The sequence below is a fragment of the Lycium barbarum genome, chromosome 11, assembly GCF_019175385.1.
Source record: "Lycium barbarum isolate Lr01 chromosome 11, ASM1917538v2, whole genome shotgun sequence".
NCBI classification, from domain to species: Eukaryota; Viridiplantae; Streptophyta; class Magnoliopsida; order Solanales; family Solanaceae; genus Lycium; species Lycium barbarum.
Window position 1 is genome coordinate 19,644,887 of NC_083347.1, and position 14,878 is coordinate 19,659,764.

General features: G+C 34.1%; 1 long non-coding RNA gene and 2 pseudogenes across 1 annotated transcript; 1 reads left to right on the forward strand and 2 right to left on the reverse strand.

Moving 5' to 3' along the window:
* The first annotated feature begins 1,383 nt into the window (after positions 1-1,383).
* Positions 1,384-9,605, forward strand: LOC132619523 (sesquiterpene synthase 15b-like; annotated as a pseudogene).
* LOC132619211 (dirigent protein 1-like) lies at positions 7,488-8,154 on the reverse strand (annotated as a pseudogene).
* Positions 9,606-12,936: 3,331 nt separating the features above from the next.
* Positions 12,937-14,878, reverse strand: LOC132617367 (uncharacterized). Its single transcript, XR_009573718.1, has 3 exons — positions 14,496-14,878; positions 13,977-14,023; positions 12,937-13,275 (listed from the first exon to the last, which is right to left on the reverse strand). It is a non-coding gene; the product is annotated as an uncharacterized LOC132617367 (long non-coding RNA).

Sequence of the window (14,878 nt, forward strand, 5' to 3'; positions counted from 1 at the left end):
GATTTAAATGCTTACTGATGTTATTTCAATTGCTAGTTCATCGATTGGAAATAAGAATTTTTGGTGTCGCGTCTCGGATGGGTTAGCAAATTTTAAGGTGCGGTGCATGAATTTTGAAGGCGAGAGGTGGCCCCTTTAGTTGGATTAATTTTATCCGGGAATGTCTCGAGTACTTGTATTAAATTTTCATTCGGGGAATGCCCCGACGTAGTTGTGATTGGAGCCCGAAGTGGACGTTGATCAGAAGTTAGTATATGATAGCTTAGTTTATTTTTCGATTTGTTTTCTTTTCGACCTTTTTAGAAAGGGGCAACCTCAAGCCATTTTGTGCACGTGCTTGCTTGTTTGTTTGAGTTTACCTGATTGAGTTTCTAGTTAAGCCAACACGATTAATTAAAGCGATCGTGCTAAAACCACGGGATTCGAGAGATGCCTCACACCTTCCCCTCGGTCAACAGAATTCCTTAATCGGAATCTCTGTCGCTGATCTGTTTTTAGAGTCAAACTTGTTTTGCAAGGGATATTGATTTTACGGGTGACTTGACACACCAAAACTCGATGCCAGGTGGCGACTCTTTTTCTATAAATAAAATCTCTTTTCGAAACACAATTTTTCGTCACTTTCGATTTGAGAACTCTTTTGAACTTAACTAACTAAATCATGTTTGAGGGAAAAAAGGGGTGTGACAACATGTGCAATTTAATCCGTTATAGAAGGTCACTTGTATGATTTTTAAGTTATTAATTCTACTTATTATGAATTATGTGACCTATATTTACTCTTTTTTTTTTCCAGCCAGTGTCCGGTACCCCCTTTTGGAGCCCGACTATATCCTGATTCGCGCCGCGTAGGGCCCCATTCGGGGGGAAGTGCTCCCTACCCTGGAATTTTCCATACCCAGGGCTCAAATTCGAGACCTCTGGTTAAGCGAGGAGCAGCCTCATCCGCTGCACTACATCCTGTAATTACTTTTTATATAACCTAATAGTGCGGGAAAATTTGCAATGTCTGTCAAAATCAGTGTATAGAAGTTAAACTCAATGAAAAATGTGAATATATGTATAATCTATGTATAATATGTGGATAATTGTGTATAATCAATGTGTACTCCATCTATATCGGCTAGGAAAAAGTGAACATTAAATCTGGCCGGCTATTTGTATAAAGATCCTAGGAATCTTTTCAATTTTTAATTTAAAAAAGTTCTTTTCAGAGTTGCATATGGCGACCATTATAAGTTCCTCAATATTTGAGCTCATTAATTATCGAACTAGCTGACGCCTATTTAATCAATTTTTTGGTTCTTTTCCTTCACCTAATTAATTGCCTTGTAAATTAAAAGAAGAAAAATGGATGAATTTGCTGGTGAGGCGGAGATTATTAGACGTCGGTGTACCAATCATCATCCTACCGTTTGGGGAGACCATTTTCTTGCCCATGCTAATCTCTTATATGATAAATTTGGGTTTAATTAATTACCGTTAATTTCTATTCTGAATCTTCTTCATGGTTTTTAACACACCATAGTACATGTATATATAGTAACAAATTAAATTTCAAAATTTACTTGTTTAGGGAGCCAATGAATGGGAAGAGAAGGAACATGAAGACCAAAAAGAAGTGAGAAAAATGCTAGTGATGGCACCTTCCAAATCATTGCAAAAAATTGACCTGATCAATACCATCCAATTGCTTGGTCGCTACCACTTTGAACATGAGATCGAGGAATCCTCGAGTTACTTTTATACTCTTTATGAAGAATGGATTAGTGAAGTCGATGACAATGACCTTCATGTTGTTTCTCTAAGCTTTCGATTACTTAGGCAACAAGGTTATTATGTCTCGTCTGGTAAGTAAAAGAGTTTAAGTTGTCAGAAAAATCTATATATAATATAAAATTAGGCATAGACAAGGTGATGTGACACCTCTTTATGGCTTAGAAATGTATTTATCTTTTTTCTCCCTTTTTTGAACTTTTCTTCTAATTTTCTATTTAAAAAATGCTTGTGTCTATAAAACAAATACAAAAATCAAAGCCACGTAATACCGGTAACTAAAGGCTGATATTTAACACTTTAACCTTTGCAATAAAGTCATCGACCCACGTAGCAACAACCTTAATGATAATTAAATTTCTATTCGTGCATTAAGTAAATTTCTATTCATGCATTAAGTAGTGATTTTGATGCATTACTCATATTTTGTATATATGTATATATGTATTCAACAACACACTTTTCTCTTATTTATTTCATTTACGTATAGGCAGGTGAGGAGAGTCAAACTTTTCATTTCCACTCTTTACTTCATCATTTAGTGCACATTTAATTCTGAGCTTTAACATAACAATAATTGCAAATTAAAGTACCTGAATATATAAATAAAAAAAAAGAGAAACATAGACGTCTCCAACATTCCTTTGGATCTCTAATCATTTAGACGAAGTATGACTTCAATCCTTCCCTGCCCAAACTCCAAACACATATACAAAGAGGTTAGAATGTGATTTTTTCCCATAGATTTTTTACTCTCTTCTCTTTTCTTGCACAATGAATTTTCCTTTTTATTGAAAACGTTGTTTTAATATATGTTAATTGAAAATCGATTTTCAATGTTTTTATTTTAAAACAAATTAACTTGGTTAGTTATGAGTTTGGTTTTCAATCTTTTTCAAATTTATAGTATTTAGAGGTGCTTTATTATTTTGATATTCAACATGATGATTCTTAGGTGGTGTTATTTGTCCATTAATTTTCTTGCATATTTATGTATACAACACAGTCAAAATTTCACATTCTGAATATTATCTAACTTTTCTTCTTGAATACTGGCAGAGATGATCCTAACAAAGTGGAAAAGAAATGAGCACATGAGTTAGGATAATACTTTCAATTATGTGGAACAATCAAGTGATAAAATTTCTATTGATAATATTAAATTTGAAAGCTCTACTCAAGATTCAAAAATGGTTTGCTTATAAGCTCTGATTCTTGTATCAATAATACGTTTATAAATTATTTTTTATTCTTTTGTGTTTCAAAGGATTATTTACATGAAAAGTATAGTGTCTGAAGGCAAACATATGAACATTTAAATAAAATTAAAAATAAGTTATTCTTTGAAAAATTTGACATGTAGAATCATATGCGTAGATGTACCATATTTTTATTTAAAATAAAATCTCATATTTATAACCACATTTTTTGAGAATCCTTTTCTATTGCTCCCTACATCCATAAAGGAGTGGGATTAAGAGTACAGGTGTAGTGAACAAATTGTACTTTCATGCACATACATGGTTGTTAATTAATTTCTGTGAATTACACTTACATATTTAGAATATGCACACAACAACAATAACAACAACAACATATCCCGTGAAATAGCATAATGTGGGCTCTGGAGAGGGTAAAGTGTACGTAAATCTTACCCCTACCTCGGACATTACTCCTACCTAGGATATTTAGAATATGCATCAAAATAAAAAAAAATAAAGCACATTATTAATAGTTAAAATTTTAAAGAATACCTTAAAAAAATGTATGATTGTAAAAGAGTCTGATTAGCTTCTCAAATAATAATAAACTGACAACTAGTATTTTGTAAACTTATTAATGATTTCAATAACCGTGCGAAGTGCGGAAAATTCACTAGTATTTACATAACTAGCTGGTCACTTATAAGGTAGTTATAGATAAATATGAAACTTAATTGCTAAAATAATGGTATATCAAGATAATATGCTATACTATATAGAGTTTAATTACATTGATAGTGCAAACAAGTTTTATAATGTCAATGTATATAAATAACTTAAATGCTTATGCAATCGATACGCAAGTGTAATTGTGAAAATTTGCCTTGTCCTTTTTTGAAGAAGAGTTTTAACTTTTATATACTGACAGTATAAATATATATGGAGCAGATGCTTTTAGGAAGTTCACTGACGACCAAGAAAATTACAAGAAAGCACTAGTCAGCGACGTGCAAGGATTGTTGAGCTTGTATGAGGCTGCACAATTTAGAGTCGAGGGTGAAAAAATTCTGGATAAAGCAGTGAATTTCACCATCACTCATTTGAAGCTAATTTTGCCTAAATTGAGCAATTCTCATGCGATGCAAATCAGCAATTCATTAAAGTTTCCAATCAACAATACGATAGTGACTTAGTGAGGGTAGGAACAAGGAAATACATATCATTTTAACAAGAAGGTGAATCGCACAATGAAGTGTTACTAAGCTTCGTTAAATTGGACTTCAACATCCTACGAAGATTGCACAAAAGGGAGCTATATGATATCACAAGGTAACTAGCAAGCTACACATCCATTAATATAATCATATTATATTTAACTTATATACATTGTTATTTGTTAGTTTAAATAATTTATACGCTATTTAGCGTAGGTTGGCCTGCCTTATTTTTTAAGTTATTGTTCCCTCTTTAGGTTACCTGAATCCTGATATACTTTATTTTTTACAATATTAATGTGAAGAAGTTAACTGAAACTCAACCAACTAAAACTCAACCTTGTAACACTGAGTGCTCGTTTGGTTGCATTACGTACTAAAATGTTATAATACCTGCATAAAACTCCACATTAGTAATGCAATGTTTAATTACCTTTTGAAACTTGTATGTAATTCAGCATTATATAGTACATTTTTTAAGTAATATTCACTACCAAAAAAGAAATTTTCAGTAGACGTTTCCTACGGAAATCTACCAAAAATTCATCAAAAACAATACCGACGAGCCAAATTCCGACAATTTTTTGACTGGACGTCCATCAAAAGTTCCCCATTTTAGTAGTGATTCTTATTGCCTGCATAAGTAAAATATTGCCTCTTTACATTTTAGGTGGTGGAAAGAATCGAAAATCGCGCAGGCACTACCTTTTGCAAGAGACGAGTAGTTGAATTATACTTCTGGAGTTTAGGTGCATGCTTTGAACCTCAGTATAGTGTTGCAAGGAAAATATTAGCCACAGTGTTATGTTTTTGTTCTATTATTGATGACATTTACGATACCTATGGCACACTAGAAGAACTTACTCTCCTTACAGAAGCAATTGAAAGGTTAAATTTTGTCTCACCTCGTCGATCAATAGCTTACAACATTTTTATATTGCAACAATTAAAAGAATTAGCTAGGTAGAGAAATTAAGAACTTTATCACTGTAAAAAATATTTTGGACAATGGCATTTTTGGTCCCATAGTTATCTGTAAATTCTTATTGCGGTCCTTGTGCTGTATGGTTAAGCATATATTACCTTCAATTAATTGTAATGTGCGCTTTTGATCCTTATGCTTGTGAATTTTTCAAAAAAGTTAATGAATTATGAACTATTAAACTATTTAATTACCCATGTGCCATGTTAAATTTATACTGCCAATCCATTTTCTGAGGATAAATTAATTTTCAAATTAGTCTAATACAAGATATATCCTATATAAAAGGACCAAAATCACATATTTATGTTAATTAAAGGTTAAATGTACTGAATCAAATATTACAAGGACCAACCATAATTTATTAATAATTTAGAGACCAAAATGCAATTATCCCTATATTTTTTGTCTTAATGTGATATTTGATATATATATATATATATATATATATATGAAGCTCTCCTACCGCGCTCTTCTACAAGTTTACAATGAAGTGGAGAGAGAGTTGGAAAATCTTGAAAATACATTTCGAGTTAAATATTCCATAACTGAGGTAATTAAAAATTAGTGAACGACTTCTTAATGATCAGAGAGGAATACGAAATTTAGAGCTTGATGGCTCCAACTTTTAAGCTGTTAATATTAAGTTCATAACATTTTGAAATTATGGGCTCAAAATTTAATTTTTGTTAAAATTTTAGTAAATTTGCATTGTGCGTCAAAACTACCGGATTCAGTTGAATGTAATAAATCAAGCTCCATTGCCTTTGAATGTATACCTTCATTACTCTCTAACAATATTTCAGATGAAAAAGTTGCTAAGGGCTTATCTCCAAGAGGCCAAATGGTATCATGAGATGAATGTCCCAACAATGGAGCAGTATATGAAGAATGGAATTCCATCCAGCACTTACCTATTGCTTGCCACTACTTCTTGGTTAGGCATGGGAGATGCGGCAACTAAGGAGGCATTTGATTGGATATCAACTGAACCTACGATGCTTGTCGCTTCGTGTATCAATGCAAGATTACTGAATGATCTTGTAACACATGAGGTATCATGGTAAATTTTTTTGTACAATCCTTTAATATATATCCTTATTTTTCAGATAATTATTACACGTACTATCTTCTCATGTTCAGAAGATGAAAGTGGCGGAAATGAGAATGCTGCGATGGATGTGTGGGCACACTAGGAGTGATAGGATTAGGAATGAAGTCATCCGAGACAAGGTTGGAATAGCCTCAGTGGAAGACAAGATGCGGGAAGCGAGGCTGAGATGGTTTGGACATGTGATGCGGAGAGATGAAAATGCCCCAGTGCGGAGGTGCGAGAGGTTGGCCAGTGACGGCTTCAGAAAAGGTAGAGGTAGGCCGAAGAAGTATTGGGGGGAAGTGATTAGACAGGACATGACACATTTCCTGCTTACGGAGGATATGACCTTAGATAGGAGGGTATGGAGGACTCATCTTAGGGTAGAAGGATAGTAGGTAGTCGCGTTTATCCTCCCTTGAGAGTAGTTATGTTGTTGTATAGTTTCTTGTCTCTTGATTTCTACGAGTTTCTGCGAGTATCTGTTGGTTTATAATGACTTATTTACCTTCATTGTTTTCATTTTCATAGTTATTTATAGCAGTTAATCCTCCTTTTACCATGACTTTCTTGCATTGTTATTCCTTGCTTTCATATTGTTTTCGATACGCTTGATCATATCTAACCTTTTGTCTTGTCTTTCTTTCTCTCCTCTCTTGAGCCGAGGGTCTTTCGGAAACAGCCGCCCTACCTTTCAAGGTGGGGATTAGGTCTGCGTACACTCTAGCCTCCCCAGACCCCACATAGTGGGATTATACTGGGCTTGTTGTTGTTATTGTTGTTGTTGTACTATCTGAAAAGAAAGTGCCATTGGCCAGCTACTTTTTTTTTTTTAGTAAGGGAATTCAAAATATAAATAAGTAAATTCAAAAAGAAGCTAAAGGGACCTCCACTGTACATAAAAAAATATTGACCTTGTATATACAGTGTAATTTTTCGGCAAACAGAAATTTTGGTCCCCTTGTACCTCTAGCTCCGCCTGTTGGAAGATTATTATTGTTTATTAATGGTTAAGCTGGCTAGGCAGTTCAGAGCATTTTGGTAGAATTTTCTAAAAATGGAGCTGCTTCTTAAAAATTGAGTAGTGGATGGATCTCGCCTAGCAGTTTAGAGATTTTGGTAGAATTTATAAATGAAGTTGGAATAAACTATTTTGGTAGACATTCATAGAATGTATAAATAAGAACAGAGGCAAAAAGATTATTATGAAAAAACCGCATTTATTTATCATGTGCTAGCCTTTACACAGACAAATCAAATTGGAAAACAAATCGCATATACAATTTGACTTTATTCTGATGGACTATTATGATAGTTAATCCCCCAATCAGTAATGTAAATTGTAATATTACACTGAACAACAACATAATGAGCGGCCAAATCAAAGTGAATAGTCTCAAAAGTTGAATATCCACGAGCAAGTCCAAATTTTCCTGTGCCACCAACCAGTCAACCACGGCCACTTCTTTTACTCTCTCAAACTGAGGACTAGCACCTTGTATTAGTACTCCCTTTATATTCTTCATTAGTGAAAATAATTGATATTAGCACATGAGAAATTTTGCCATCCAATGCAGAAGTAACATATATGCCCTGTGCTCTAGCAATTTCTGCCGAGTTCTTATCAAAGGCTTCTGTTATTGGATCATCAGTAACAAACACTGAACCAAATTTAGCAAAACTTAGGGGACCATCTTGATGGCCTGTTATTTGTAGCACAGTGGCATTTGGTCCACCGGACCAATCTTGAAAATAGAGTGTCATGTTTGTTTCTTTAATTTGGCCTAGTTCAGCCTTTGAGGTTATGAAAATTGTTAGAAGCAAAAGGAGGGATAGCTTGATTGAATTTGATGCCATGGACAAGATCTTGGGTTTGTTACTCTTGATTCTTTGGGTTTTCTGTGCTTTGATTTTTGGTGAAATTGATAGGTATTTATGCATTTGGGGGGGGGGGGGGGGGGGGTTGTTTCAAGAACAAGAAATTTGAAGTATTTTATATTCAAAATTGGTAGTATTCTCCTAGTAATGACTTGATCGATTTTTGTTGCCTCTATTGCGTAGTTTATATTTGTAGCAGCTTGAGCACCTCTTAGCCAATTCCGATAGGATGAATCATAAAATGCATACAAGCAAAGCCAGCCAGGGGTGAATCTATGTATGGAAAATGGGTCACGTGAACCCAAGGTCACCTGACTAAATTCGGTATATTATGTATATAATACTTATAATATATCTAATATTAACTGAAGGAACACATGGTCAAACTAGACCAAGTGGAGCACATGTTAAGTGCTGGATTAGTCCCTTAAGGTTATGAGATCGAACCTTACTAAATGCACTTTTTCGTCTTGTTAATTTTTTTTAAAAATGTGAACGCATCCTCGTGATATCCTAGACTTGCCTCTGAAGCCAGTTGTTGGGCCAGAGCAACGTGATACATCATATAAGTAGCTGCAATAACACCTGCATCTAAAATGTAGATTTGTTTGGATAAGAAAACTTTTTGGTTTATGAGCAGTGGAAAATTGTTTCTAAAATTTCTCTCCATACAACATGCTTTTTTATGGAGTTAATCCATCAAGCTATTTGGAATAAAGCGCAAATAACTGTCAAGATTGAAGCACTTCTAGTATATTAGCTCCCTTTTTATACTTGAATTTGAATTGATCATTGTAGAGGGCTTTGTTACTTGCTCCTTATACAGAAGCAGCTCTGTCATCATATGTAAAAAAAAAAAAAAAAATGCAGTTACTGAAATGAAAATAGCTAGTAACGAATATTTCATTGCTTAGATACTAGCTTACTAAGGTCTTTTACTTATCTAGCATACTAAAATAGATTATTTTTCACTTGTCCACTTTAACAAATTATGAGAAAATTCATTATTTTTTTTCAATTTTATCCTTATCATTAACTGATCATTTTCAAACTAATTGGAGTATTAGTAATCATTTTAAGATTTCTAAAATATCAGTAATAAAAATAATTTAATAAATGCTTTTTGAGAAACTGAACAAGTAAAAGGGAACAGAGGGAGCAATAATTATCTGTTATCAAAGAGAAGTTTCAAATGACGCGACCTTTCGATTGACATAACAAATATAACTTTTTTTTTCCGGCATAAGCACATCAAGAATTTACCAAATCAAACGCCAAACGTTAGTAAATAAAACAAGAATAACCATATATCCAAATAGCTGGTAAATAAAGATAGATATGTGGTGAACAAGAAATACTTCAAAGTTCAAAAGATGTCACCTCTTAGCTTCCACTTTCTCTGTTCTTCAAAGAAACAGAGAAAGAGAGGCCTTTTGCATGTTTTTCACTTCTTGGTTTAAGAAAATAATGGTGAATATAATGTCTTGTTTGTGGGACTCACTGCCCATCCTCGTCTCCAATCACCATGCCACTTTATTCTTAATTCTGTAGCATAATAAGGAGGACCCCTCTTGAAGTAAAAAAAAATAAAGGGTAAGGTACATATCAGGTTTTTTTTTTTCTTTTTTCAACGTGATGTATAGCACGAAATACCTATCTACACAAGAAAGGGTCGTTCACGTGAAAGAAAAAAAGGATTAATTTTTTTGTATCGTCTTTCTCTCTTTATTGTGCTGCACTTTAAAAACGAGTGGCACTATTGTCATGTGCTTTAGATTTCAACACCGATAAAATCTGTGAGATAAAAGAGATAACAAGTACTACGACAGATTGATTAGTCTGCCAAAAACTGATATTTTAGCTAGTAGGAAACAAAAGAGACCATATATATGCTTGACGAGTGGCACTATTGCCATGTGCTTTAGATTTTAACACCTATCAAATCTGTGAGATAAAGAGGAAATAAAGAGTTCAAACGCTTGATAAGCATGGGGTGATAATCTATGTAAATGGTAAATATGCTATCACGCGTTAAAATTCATTATATATATATATATATATATATATATATATATTAGTGTATATAACTTAGATCCTTTAAAAAATAATCATTTCTCAAAATACTGGATTAAAACATAGAACTTACTACTACATGGAAAGAGTGTAGACAGAGGACGGGGATGATTTCTTTTATATAATGTGTTATGATTTTTTTTGGGGGGGTTTCCTATCTAGTGTTGGGTGTCCAATACCTACTTTGAGAGATTAGTTCGGATTTCATTCTCAGAGTTCAAATTCAAAATCTCTTCCTATTAAAAATAGGAAAAATTAATTTTAACCATAAGGTTTTGGCCGTTGAAAGAATAATCAAAGTTAGTATGAAATATATAATGAAATGAGTATTTATATGTGAGGTCGGAGAGTCGAGCAAGCAGTGGCTCATATGAACCAAGATTGGTGAGAGAAATTTGTTAGATATTAGTAACGGGAACAAGAATCGTGTATCTGTTAAGAGCAACGGAAAATTCACAGCACCTTTGTTGAAGAATTGCTCCAAGCCAATTTTGCTTCACTAGAAAATTGAACACTGATATCCACAAACTAAATGCCTTTTTCTCTTTTTCTATGTGTTTCTAAGGAAGAATTATATTTTTCTGTTAGAAGAGAGATATATATGAAGAGAAAGGAGAGAAAAAGGAACCGTTCACTACTGAGCCACAACTCCCACGTTGAAAAAAGAAATCTGCATTAGTTTTTTTTTTCTTTTAATTTCCTAGATAACCTCCCTTAGGTTTATCTCTTCTAAATGGGTCGGGTCGGCTCCACATGGGCGACCCAAGACCCAACTCAATATCCAACATCTCCCACTTTACACATGGTGGACTAGATCAAAACCAGCAGCATGGCCATACGTAAGTCATACTGGCAAATAATTTGGAGTCCGGCGCCAAAATGGCTTCTTTTTGAAGCTAATAGACAAAAATAACATGTCTTTTTTTTAATACCAAAATGGGTATTTCGCTGGTTATCCACCGAAATACCCAAAAAATTACTGTTCCGGTCCAGTAAAAAAAATTAACTGTTGTTGCATTTCGCCACAAGTGCAGCGAAATGGAAAAAAAAATGTTTGTATTTCGCTACACTTGTGGCGAAATGTAACAAATAATTTTTTTTTGTATTTCGTGCATGTTCCAACGAAATGGGACAAAATTTATTTTGTTCCATTTCGCTGGTTAAGTAGCGAAAAACCCCTTACTTTTTTTTAATTTTTTTTACATCGCTGTGGTTTTAATTTTATTTTTTTGTACATTTCTGTTGGTTCAATCAGTTTCAGATGATCATTGAATGGTCACATCAAAATAATATCTTTTGCATTTCGTGACTTAATTTGCGAAATTTTTACTTTTCTCTGTTTATAAATATTGTCCATCTTTACCTATGGTATATCCTTCATCTTTCAATTTTCTTTTATCTATCTCATATCTTTCATATATATTTTTTTCTCTTATCTGTTTCTTATCCTTCAACTTTTATTTTTTATCTCATATATTTCATAAAAGATGACGGAAACTCATGTTAAAGTGTATTTATTTTGGGGTGGTGAAGTTGTGTATGAAGAAAGTTCGGTAAGATACATTCGTGGTCCTGAAATAGTCTACAACGCGTCTTAAGGAGTAAAATATTCGTAAATGATTCTGAACTTTCGGTAGTTATAACCGGACGATATCTAAGTTCATTTACAGCCGATGGTTTACCAATTAATGGTGAGATGCCAATTACGGATGATGAATCTTTATCGTCATTTCTTCGTTGTCCTGAGATTTTTAAAAATCACATATGCATAGCGGCGCTTGACATGTATGCTACAGTTCAACGCTCTACCCAGGTTAAGGTACCTACCGATAATGAGTTCGATTTTGGAGGTACTACTTATCTCCTAAGTTTGAATATTGGTTTTTCAAGAGGTGTAGTTCAACAACAAATAATTGTAGGATTTGGTAGTCAGTCAAATGATATAACTATTATGGTACACAGTATGATGGTGTGGCTTCAACGCACTATCATATTTGATTGGAGTGGGCAGAATCATGAGATGGGTGGACCAAGTAATGCTACTACGCAGTTGCATAATTTGAATTGTAATGTACTACACCCTTCACATCCAGGTCCAAGTGAATTGGACAGTGATAGGTAAATATAATTATATTTTGTTCACTTTATTCATGGATCGTATAATTGTGTTTGACTAGTAAATTTTATGAATTTTTCTTATTTATAGGCATAACGATTCTGAAGATAAACCCACATTGACCCAGTTCACACAAATTGTGAGCAATAACGATTTAGCTAATGATATAATAAATGATTCGGATAGCAATAGTCCATTAGATCATGAACAGACGGACGATGATCAATCGTCTGCCGACGGTGACGATTCTGATGAAGATGTTGCAGCCCCCAGTGATCTTAGTGTTAATGATCATTCAAATGTGATCCCATATTTTGATAATACAGAAGAAGTAGAACCGGAAGATTTTGCATACATAAGAGATAACGGGTCTGTTCGGGCTGCATTTTAGAATTCCAGTAATCCTAAAGTTATCAAATCAAGTTAGTTTGGTGCAACTAATTTTTTTAATAATATATTATTTTTGAATTTTGTGATTTTAATTTGTCACGACCCAACCCCATAGGCCATGACTAGTGCCCGAACTGGACAGTTGTGTACATACCTGCTAAATATAATCAAACTGAAACTAAGGACAGTATGGAAACTTGTAAAAGCAACCGAAAGATTCATAACGCCATATATCATAATAACCTGTCTCCTGAGGAGTCATAGCTAACCAAAACACGACATAATATGCAAGCCGACAAGGCTGCCACTATATATGGAAATACCCCAACAAATCGTATCGACATAGACGACCACAACCTACATATGTCTATAGACCTCTAAGAGTATAAAAGTGAAATATGACGGGACAGGACCCCACCGTACCCCTGGATATGCATATGTCAACATCAAAAGATCTATACCAAAATAATCTTGGCTCCGAACAATGGAGCTCTCCAAAACAGCTGAGCAGAAGTACTAAGCTGGAGGGTCACCAAACCGAGTATCTGTACCTGCGGACATGAAACGCAGCCCCCCGAAGAAAGGGGGTCAGTACGAGATATGTACTGAGTATATAAAGCATGAAATACAATAAAGATGATCATGACTGAAATAAAAGATTACAGGGGACAAGTATGACAATCAAAGATACCAATACACTTGCCTTATGAAATGTAAATTATGCATATCAATATCATATATCATACCCGGCCCATTATGGAACTCGATGAATAAAGTCATCATATACCATCCTCGGCGCCATAATCACATCACATATATATATATATATATACCACACCCGACCCTCTAGTGAGAGACTCGGTGAACAATGCAGTGAAACTGTGCACGAAAACATACCCGGCCCGGGACTAGGTGAAAGATATATTAACGGCATGCACGAGCAGGGTAGTGAGCAACCATATGCAAACTAAGTCATATCTGAGACTTAATAGAATAATCAAAATGAACTATCATTTGAAAATCAAAGACAATAGTCATATCAAGTACCCTTCGAATGTCACTATAAATTATATCAAATAAAACTTCACGAATCATAGACACGTATCAAGACAATATGAAATAGGTTCTGGACATCAAGAACATTAGCCATCCTAGTGTCTCTAAGAATAGGAGTTTCTTTGGAGCTTATACATTCGCTGTCTGTTGTCTTACGTAGATCATGCCAAAACAAAGAAGGGTTAGCTTTACATACCTTATCCGCTCCAAGCTAACCATAAATCAGATCCCGGGCTTCCCAATCTACAACAACATTATTGATATCAAGTATTAACTATAGCGCACTCAAAATCCAAAGCCTAAGCTAGCACATTACTTAGCAAAATTCGGGCAGCATTTCCCCTGAAAACTTAACAATCCTTAAGATTACAATTCAGCCACAACATCAATCAAAAGACAAACAACAATACCAACAATTTCATATCAAACTAGAATTAAATCCATTCTTAAATCACTTCCAAAACAGCCCAATATATATTCGTATGCCAATGCTTGTATACACTTCTTTATTTTCGTGTATACATAGTATAACAACAACAAAAATAACAACAACTAAAACTACAACCAATCCCCATGATACTCCAGCCCACAAAGTAGCTCATAACAATCACCAAATAACCTACACGATAACAATTACAATTTATCCAATTTCCCGCAATTAATTTCGTAGTTCCCGTCTCGTGATTTAACTATGACCTTGATGAATTTTTCTTACCTCATATGCCAAGAATTAATCTTCTTCCACCTTACTTCACTTCGAAGAAAGCCCGAATTCAACAACACGATAAGACAGAACAACGAAATCGCAACGGTGCTCAGATTCGAATATTGTTCTTGATGAAAACTATACATTTCTTCTATAAATTGCAACGTCAAATTGCTGCATATGAAATCAGTAGTACGTTGCTGCCTTTAACATCCATTTGCAGCATATGTAAATGTATTTAGAAATGAAAGTTCAACAAACAAAAAAAAAATAGGAGACTTTAGTGTCTTGTTTCTTGAATAGGTACACCATGAACGTTGCTGAATACTATGAATCATAAGTTAAATGACAATTTGAAATTGGACTCTAGTTGTAGCCTTCATAATGTGGAG